The sequence below is a fragment of the Lactuca virosa genome, chromosome 7, assembly GCF_052849685.1.
Source record: "Lactuca virosa cultivar CGN04683 chromosome 7, Lactuca_virosa_CGN04683_v6, whole genome shotgun sequence".
Taxonomy (NCBI): domain Eukaryota; kingdom Viridiplantae; phylum Streptophyta; class Magnoliopsida; order Asterales; family Asteraceae; genus Lactuca; species Lactuca virosa.
In genome coordinates this window covers 254,179,184-254,188,557 of record NC_136432.1, presented here as the reverse complement: position 1 = coordinate 254,188,557, position 9,374 = coordinate 254,179,184, and positions in this window count along the sequence as shown.

Genomic DNA, 9,374 nt, shown 5'->3' with positions numbered 1-9,374 from the left:
GGACTTGTGGGCTTCTTCTAAGACTAAGTCCCTGACTCCACCGAACCTAGGCGTCCAAACTCGGTTCATAAAGTATTGTATTCCGTCATCTTTTCGTATAAGTTACTTTTCCATTCCTCGCAAAGCTTCGTTCTTAATGTTTTCTTCTTTTAGAGCCTCAAGCTGAGCTTCTCTAATTTGTGCGGTAAAGTTAGAATGGATAGTTATAGTTAATGCTCGTACTCATCGGGGTTTAATATATTCTTTCCGGCTCAAGGCATCTGCTACCACGTTTGCCTTTCCGGGATGATAACGAATCTCACATTCGTAATCATTCAACAATTCAACCCATCTTCTTTGTCTCATATTAAGCTCTTTTTGGTCGAAGATGTGTTGGAGACTCTTGTGGTCGGTAAAAATAGTACACTTAGTACCGTATAAGTAATGTCTCCAAAATTTTAGTGCAAAAATTACAGCTCCCAATTCAAGATCATGGGTAGTGTAATTATTCTCATGAATCTTAAGTTGTCGTGATGCATAGGCGATAACTTTTCCTCTTTGCATCAACACACATCCCAATCCTTGATTTGACGCGTCGCAGTATACAACGAAATCTTCTGTTCCATCTGGAAGGGATAGGATTGGTGCACTACACAACATTTGCTTCAGTTTATGAAAAGCAGCTTCTTGTTTGTCTTCCCAGTTGAACTTCGTATTCTTCTGGGTTAGTGTTGTAAGTGGCTTGGCTATTTTGGAGAAATTCTCTATGAATCTACGGTAATAGCCAGCAAGTCCTAGGAATTGACGCACCTCTGTTGGCGTCTTTGGTGCTTCCCAATTCCTGATTGCTTCAACTTTGGATGGGTCAACATGAATTCCTTCGTTGCTAACTACATGACCTAAAAATTGTACTTCTCTAATCCAAAACTCACATTTGGAGAATTTAGCGTACAACTTTTCTTTTCTTAGTAGTTCCAAGATTATTTGCAGGTGTTGACCATGTTCTTCCTTGGTTCGTGAATATATCAATATATCATCGATAAATACGATCACGAATTTATCCAAGTATGGTTTGCAAACACGATTAATGAGATCCATAAACACTGCTGGGGCATTGGTTAATCCAAAAGACATAACTAAGAACTCATAATGACCATAACGTGTTCTAAATGCTGTTTTTGGAATGTCGTCTTCTTGTACTCTGAGTTGATGGTATCCTGATCTAAGATCTATCTTTGAGTAGTAGCTGGATCCTTGCAGTTGATCGAATAAATCATCAATTCTCGGAAGTGGATAACGATTCTTGATCGTTAGCTTGTTTAGCTCCCGATAATCAATACACATTCGAAAGGATTCGTCCTTCTTCTTGACAAACAAGATTGGTGCTCCCCAAGGTGAAAAACTTGGTCGGATAAAGCCTTTGTCAAGAAGTTCTTGTAGTTGGCTAGACAATTCTTGCATTTCAGATGGAGCCAACCGATAAGGAGATTTCGCTACTGGTGTTGCTCCTGGAATTAAATCGATTCGAAACTCGACTTGTCGGACGGGAGGTATTCCAGGTAGATCTTTAGGAAACACGTCAGGGAAATCACATACTTGAGGTATGTCCTTGATTTCTTTTGTCTTTCTCTTCCTATCTACAATGTGGGCTAAGAATGCGCTATATTTCTTATGTAGATATTTATGGGTCTTAGTACAAGAGATGACTTTGAGGTTCTTCCTAGATTTATCACCATAGATAATCAGGGCTTCGCCGTTTGGTAAGGGTAGTCGTATGGCTTTCTCATGACATAGAATTTCGGCGTGGTGTGAAGATAACCAATCCATGCCAATTATGACATCAAAACTACCGATAGGCATTGGCATGAGGTTGACGTGAAAAAGGTAGTTATTAAGAGTTAACAGACAGTTTTCTAGGATTTCATGTGTTTTCTCAGTTTGACCGTTAGCGATTTCTACTTCATAGATTTCTTTTAATCTGCTAGACTCATGACTTAACAATTTTCTAAATGTCAGAGTTATAAAACTTCGATCTGCTCCAGAGTCGAAGAGTATAGTAGCATATAAATTATCTATAAGAAACGTACCAGATACGACCGAAGGGTCCTGGATAGCCTCTCTGCTTCCGATCACAAACGTCCTGCCACGTCCTATGCCTCCTTGACTCCTTAACTTTGGACATTCTTTCTTGATATGTCCAACCTCCCCACACTCGTAGCATTTTCTTTCTTCACCACGGCCTGTCCCATTATTGGTTTGTTGTTCAACTGTTGCAGGTGTTGTGCTCCTGCAGTAACTAGCAGTATGCCCCTTTTTCTTGCACTTCATGCAGACAAAACAGTCACCTGGATGATGACGGTTGCACTGATTGCACCATGAAGATTTTGGTTGTGTAGGTACTGCTGTTGTGGCTGCATAATTAGTTACCACTTCTTGTGTTTTCTCAGATGATTGTTTGGGATTCTTCCTATTAAACTTACGCTTGTTTGTTCTAGATTTGGGAGACTCAGCCTTTGAGACCACTTCTGTTCCTTGGATCTCTGTGAGCGTTAGCTGATGAGCTATCCTCTTGGTGCTGTCATAAGTCGTAGGCTTTGATGCGATCACCATGCCTTTAATTTGCGATGCTAAACCCCAGATATATCGCTCAATCTTTTTATATTCAGGGGTTACAAGTGCTGGACACATTACAGCAAGATCATTAAATCTAGCGGTATAAGCTTTTATCTCTGAACCCTTCATGGTTAGGGTCCACAGTTCTTGTTCCAGTTTATGTATGTCCTCCCTAGGACAATACTCCTCTACTAGCATCATTTTTAGCTCCTCCCATTTCATGGAATTTGCAGTATCAATTCCCATGGTATTCACATGGTTGTTCCACCAGGTGAGTGTTGGATCAGCGAAAGTACATGCTGCAAATAGTACTTTACAATCATCTGGACAGAAGCTTATTTGAAAGACGGACTCTGTCTTTTCTATCCACCTCGTCAAATTAACTACCCCTTCATTTCCATGAAAGCTTTTTGGCCTGCAATTCATAAAATCTTTGTAGGTACATGTTCTAGTGGTCCCTACATGGCCTTCATTTCTAACTCCATCTCTTGTGACATTAGATAGAGCCGCAGCAATTCTTTGAGCTATGATTTCTTCAAGTTGTACTGTACTTATTGAGGGGTTTATTTCTGGTGGTGGTTGCGGTTGTTGTTGTTGTGGTGTTGATGGTCGGTTAGGGTTTAGCCGATTACTCCTTCTAGGCATTTTGTTTTAGTTCCTATTATAAATAATAAGAATTTTATGAGTTTTGTTAATCATTTAATACACGAGTACTAAATACTCCAGTTATTATTCACAGTGTAAAACGTAATAGACAACACAATGATTACTGTAATATATGCTTCATATTATTACCGGTGGTTACATCAGTTTATTTAGGTTATAAGAGAAAAGTTTCTATAAACATTGCAAAATTTGCAAGGTTTTCTACATCCTTGCTATAAACTTTCCTCTTTTCGCCTTAAGTAGTCTGATTTTCTCTATTTACATATCCACTAGTTGGAGCTTATCTACCAGAAACCTAAGTGATGACCCAGCACGTCAGTGACATTAACCACTTGCTCTTCAAGTGCTTGAGTTCTCTGCTCAAGACTTCCCGTGTGTTCTTCATTTCTTGAGGTTTGATTGTAGAGCTCTAACTCTGCAATCCTGGCATCGTGAGTAATCATGTCATTATAAGCAAAATTTATACGATGATGGACATCCATCACCGATTCCTGATCTCGTGTCCTTTGTCCTTCTAGCCTTCGCACTCTTCCAGAGAGATGAGTAGCCCTCCCTTCGACAATTTCCATTTTTTCTTCAATTTTGACACTTTTCTCAAACAATTGGGATAAAGTGTTATCTTCAGAAGAATGTGGGAGATGTGGTCGAGATGATTGACCAGTCTCATACATCTCGGTAGCTCTTTCTTCCGCCACCCACCTATCAACGGTTTGTGCGATCCGTGCAGGTTCATCTTGAACTCTATGACTTCCTGAAGATGTCGCCTTCTGACTCTTCTTAATCTTTGGCCATATCGGTATGGATTTACGTGCCGTGCGTTTCATTTTTACTCCTCCTGGAACTTTACGGTAAAGAGTGTTCAGTGGTGGTAAAGATGATGCCACCGATTCTGTCTCCTCCATGGATTCGTTTTCTTCCATTGGTTCACTCTCTTCCCATTCGTTGGAGGGTAAAGGTGCTCCATCTTCAGAAGGTATTGGATGAAAGGTGGTTGGATTTATAGGGTAGTAAGGATCGCCTACCATCATGGGGAATGAAATTTCCTCTTCTTCATCCGTATCCTCGATGATTATCCATTCTCGTGAATGTGCCATGTCGAATTCCTATACGTTTTGGATCACCAAGAGTTTTAGTCTATCAAATATTACTCCCAAATTAAATAGTTCATATGATCTGATCATAATAAAATGTAGTTGCGCACCTACACCTAGTTGTGATAGGATATATGCACATATAAACTTTAGTTGGAATATTTGATCTAAATCCTTGAGATCAAAAACATTCCGGGTATTAAGGTGTATTCTCATCGCGGGTCTGAGTCTTTACATATGACTCTATATTCTTATTTATTGTATTCATGCTTTAATTATTGTTTGTTACTTCAGGTATATCTGATAAGGCTCCGGCCAGTCAGGACAGTCGAAAGGGCAGGATCATTTTAGCATATAGCCGTTCTGAAATCCAGCAACCCAAATCGACATGTCTATCCTTGTCACCGCTCCCGTAAGTAGTCCTTCAGTAGAATAATTAATAATACTTTTTATTTATAGGCTAAGGGATATACCTAAACCTAATAGAGTAAGTCCTAAACTATAGACGTGCTTTCCTAAGAAAGTACTAGTTCACTATACTTAATAGCTCTGATACCAATTTCTGTCACACCCCCAGCCATCGGCAGAAACACCGGGTAATGTAACGTTATTCTTAGAATCACAGTTATATAACATACATTGAACAGTACTAAAGAAAATACATACCTTTATTGATAACTGAAAAGTTACATAACTGTTTTTCTAGAACCTATTACATATTATCCGACTATGGCATACTTATTAATGAACAGAAAGGTAATAGTAAAACTTCTTCTGTTCGAATACATACCAGCTTTTCAAGTTCCTGAAAACACATGCATTTTAAAATACGTCAACATAAAGTTGGTGAGTCCACAGGTTTTGACTCCATAAAATAATACATTTTCCACATTCAAAAGTATAGTTTTTGAAAGTATCATTTTGACTCGCCATCATTTAGTATGTATGTTAGGTATAATAGTTTACTTATCAATTAAGTGTTATACCTAAACATTCCTTAATCCTAAGGTATAAGTAGGGGAAACTTATACTTAACATTACTACTTGTATACGACAAAGTATAATGTTTCTAACAATTTGCTACCATGAGCCTGTAACCGCTGCTATGACATAATACCTCTGATAGAACACACTCATGATTTACCATGAGAAACAAACACACTCATGATTTACCATGAGAAACAACACCGTACGCTTCATCGACGCCGGAACAATAACAAGTAAAAGGATAGTTCATCACTTGCTTTTGGTTGACTGTAGCTAACAGTCACAAGTGGGGTGGTCAACCCGTATACTAACTATACACGACTTCCTCACTCACACGGGATTAACGGTTACAGTTCAGAGGATTTCCACTAAGATCCCCATTCTTAGTTGATGAATACAATTACTCATGTAGACTTTGACGGCTTCCTATAGCTCTAACAACAAAAGCATCTTTATGTCTAAAACCCTAAGTTACTAGACTATGCTTTTAAACATTACTCCTAACTTCATAATATTTAGGCAGTATAACAGCTATATCTTGAAGTAAAACCAGGTTTTATCTTGACCTAAAACCAATAATAACAACATATAACGTTCCTAGTTTTATCTTGACATAAAACTATCAATAGCAATACCAAGTTTTATCTTAACATAAAACTAACAATAACAACGTATAACATATCCAGTTTTATCTTGACATAAAACTATTAATACCAACATACTTTATAACTTAACATATAAATCTTCCGAATATAACTTCGGAACTATATCGCACACAACATATATATAGAATCTTAAATATAACTCAAGATCTACATTAGTAAATTAACATACTGATAAGTTGATAATAGTTATATATATTCAAAATATTATATTTAGAACAACTATACCCCGGCTATTATAACTATATACTGTCATATAGACATAATAATAACATATATATATATAATATCTAGCATGCGTTTTCCCCTGAAATATTAGAAATTGGGGCCGTGAAACTCACCCTAGTAGCGTGATTTTATGTTATCTAAGCAAAAACGGTCAGCGTACGAGGTCGTCGGGACTCGGGATGCAAAATGGCCTCCAAAAACGAGATAGAGAGAAGAGTTTAGGTGTGAGAAGTGTTAAGGTCGAATTTACTATTTATAGGCTGATTTTTGGCCATTCACGACGTGAACCAAGCATGCTCACGTCGTGAGCTCGATCCTGCTCACTTTGTAGACCCGCCATTTGGTCCCTAGCTTCGGATGGTGTCCCTTTGACTCCTCACGTCGTGAAAAACTCATTGTTCACGTCGTGAGTTTGGTTCTTATCCCCTCGCAGCCTCGTCACACCTTCTAGATCCGAAATGTGGCGGTTTGAGTCCTCACGTCGTGAGTTTTTATGCTCACGTCGTGAGTTCAGTCAAATTAGGGTTTCTGACAGCGATATCTTCGGAAGGCCATAACTTGTGCATACGAACTCCGTTTTTGACGTTCTTTATATCCACGCGTAGGTATTTACGAGTACTACAACTTTCTTTTAGACTTTAATAGCTAATTCTAAGTATATTTTAAATTCCTCTTATTATAGAGATTTATAGTGTTCGGTTTATAATAACTTCTTCATGCGAAGTCATATTCAAACATTCTCTATTTTTGGGATCGTATGGATGTATACTTTGAGTTGTATTATAAAGAAGATTCATATTTGTATTAGAATTTATCATGAACTACATAACACTCTTACCACATTACTAGGTTAACATAATCACATTACATGATTGGCATAATCACATGTGATTGTCTATTGACCTATTTTGACTAGTGTTACAGGGCACTATGCCAACAAGTGCATGTTCACTAAGAAGGTCTATTATGAGTGCAACGAGGAACGACACATTTCGAGGGACTGCCCGAAGAAGGAGGCAGGAAGACCCAACATTCCACTGAAGTCGAAGGGAAGAGCCTTCCAGATGACACTCGAGGCTTCAAAGGAGGCAGCAAATGTCGTTTCAGGTACCTTTCTTGTAAATGGTTTACCTACCAGTATACTGTCTGATTCTGGAGCAAATTACTCCTTTGTGTCACATAGATTTGGTGGGAAACTAGCATTACCTGTAGAAAAACGTGATAATGCCCTAATTGTGGAAGTTGCCAGTGGCAAGTTCGTACCTGTTAGTGGTCGTATTAGGAACAACGTCATCGACCTAAATGGAAACGAATTCCACGAAGAGTTGTTGCCCATAGAGTTGAACGGTTTTGATATCGTTTTGGGAATGGATTGGCTTAGCGCCAATGACGCCGAGATACAATTCCGAAACAAGATAGTAAGAGTGAACCCACCTGGAAAAGAGTCATTCATGTTGTACGGGGACAAACATAGAGTAAATTCGGGAATCATCTCCCTGATGAAAGCCAGGAAATGTTTGTCCAAAGGATGCGCATCATATTTGGCATTTGTGATCGATGCTAAGAAGGAAAAGAAGGAGGTGCAAAATATACCGGTTGTGTGTGATTATCCGGAAGTCTTTCCCAAAGATCTTCGTGGATTAACGTCTGATAGACAAGTAGAGTTCAGAATAGTCTTTTTACCGGGAACAACACCGATAGCGAAAGCACCATACCGATTAGCACCGACGGAGATGAAGGAGCTCATGACGCAACTTCGGGAGTTGTTGGACAACGGTTTCATTCGACCTAGTTCATCACCCTGGGGAGCTCTGGTGCTATTCGTGAAGAAGAAAGACGGATGCATGAGGATGTGCATAGATTATAGAGAGCTGAACAAGGCAACAGTGAAGAACAAATACCCATTGCCGAGGATTGATGACCTATTCGACCAGCTGCAAGGTTCGAGCTATTTCTCAAAGATCGATCTTAGGTCAGGATATCATCAGCTGAAGGTGAGAGAGCAGGATATCGAGAAGACTGCATTCAGAACAAGATATGGACACTACGAGTTCTTGGTTATGTCGTTTGGACTAACCAATGCTCCAGCAGCATTCATGGATTTGATGAACAGGGTTTGTAAACCATTCCTCGATAAATCTGTGATAGTGTTCATCGACGACATTCTGATCTACTCGAAAAACCAAGAGGAGCATGGCAAGCATCTACGAGAAGTTTTGGAAGTCTTGAAGAAGGAGAAGTTGTATGCAAAGTTCACCAAGTGCAATTTTTGGATCCAAGAATTACAATTCTTGGGTCATGTGGTTAACCAGGAGGGAATAACGGTTGACCCAACAAAAATCGAAGTTGTGATGAAGTGGGAACATCCAAATAGTCCCACAGAGATTCGAAGCTTTCTTGGATTAGCTGGATATTACCGAATGTTTATCCAAATCTTGTATTCGATAGTTGCTCCATTGACAGCTTTGACCCACAAAGGATCTACTTATACATGGAGCGAGAAGCACGAAGAAGCATTCGAGAAGCTAAAGAAGAAGTTATGTGAAGCACCGATTCTTTCTCTAGTCGATGGAGTTGAAGACTTCACGGTCTATAGTGACGCATCTGGAGTCGGGTTGGGTTGTGTTCTGACCCAAAGAGAAAAGGTGATAGCATACGCATCTCGACAATTGAAGGAGCACGAAAAGAACTACCCTACTCACGATTTGGAGTTGGCAGCGGTAGTTTTTTCTCTAAAGATATGGAGGCATTACCTCTATGGCACGAAGTGCAAACTTTTCACTGATCATAAGAGTCTCCAGTATCTCTTTAATCAGAAGGAGTTGAACATGAGGCAACGACGCTGGCTAGAGTTACTCAAGGACTACGACTGTGAGATACTTTACCACCCCGGTAAAGAGAACGTTATCGCTGATGCTCTCAGTCGAAAAGTCAACCTTGAAAAGAAAAGGCCAAGAGCGTTGAGAATAGAAGTTGTCTCAACGATTGTGGAAAGTATAAAGAAAGATCAAGAAGAAGCTACAAAGAAGAATGACCGAAAAGAAGATTGTTTGGGTAAAACGTTGGTGTTCGGTACAAACAGTCGAGGACTGAAGGTATTCCAAGATAGAATTTGGGTACCTAAGACGGGAGGGATACGAGATCTTCT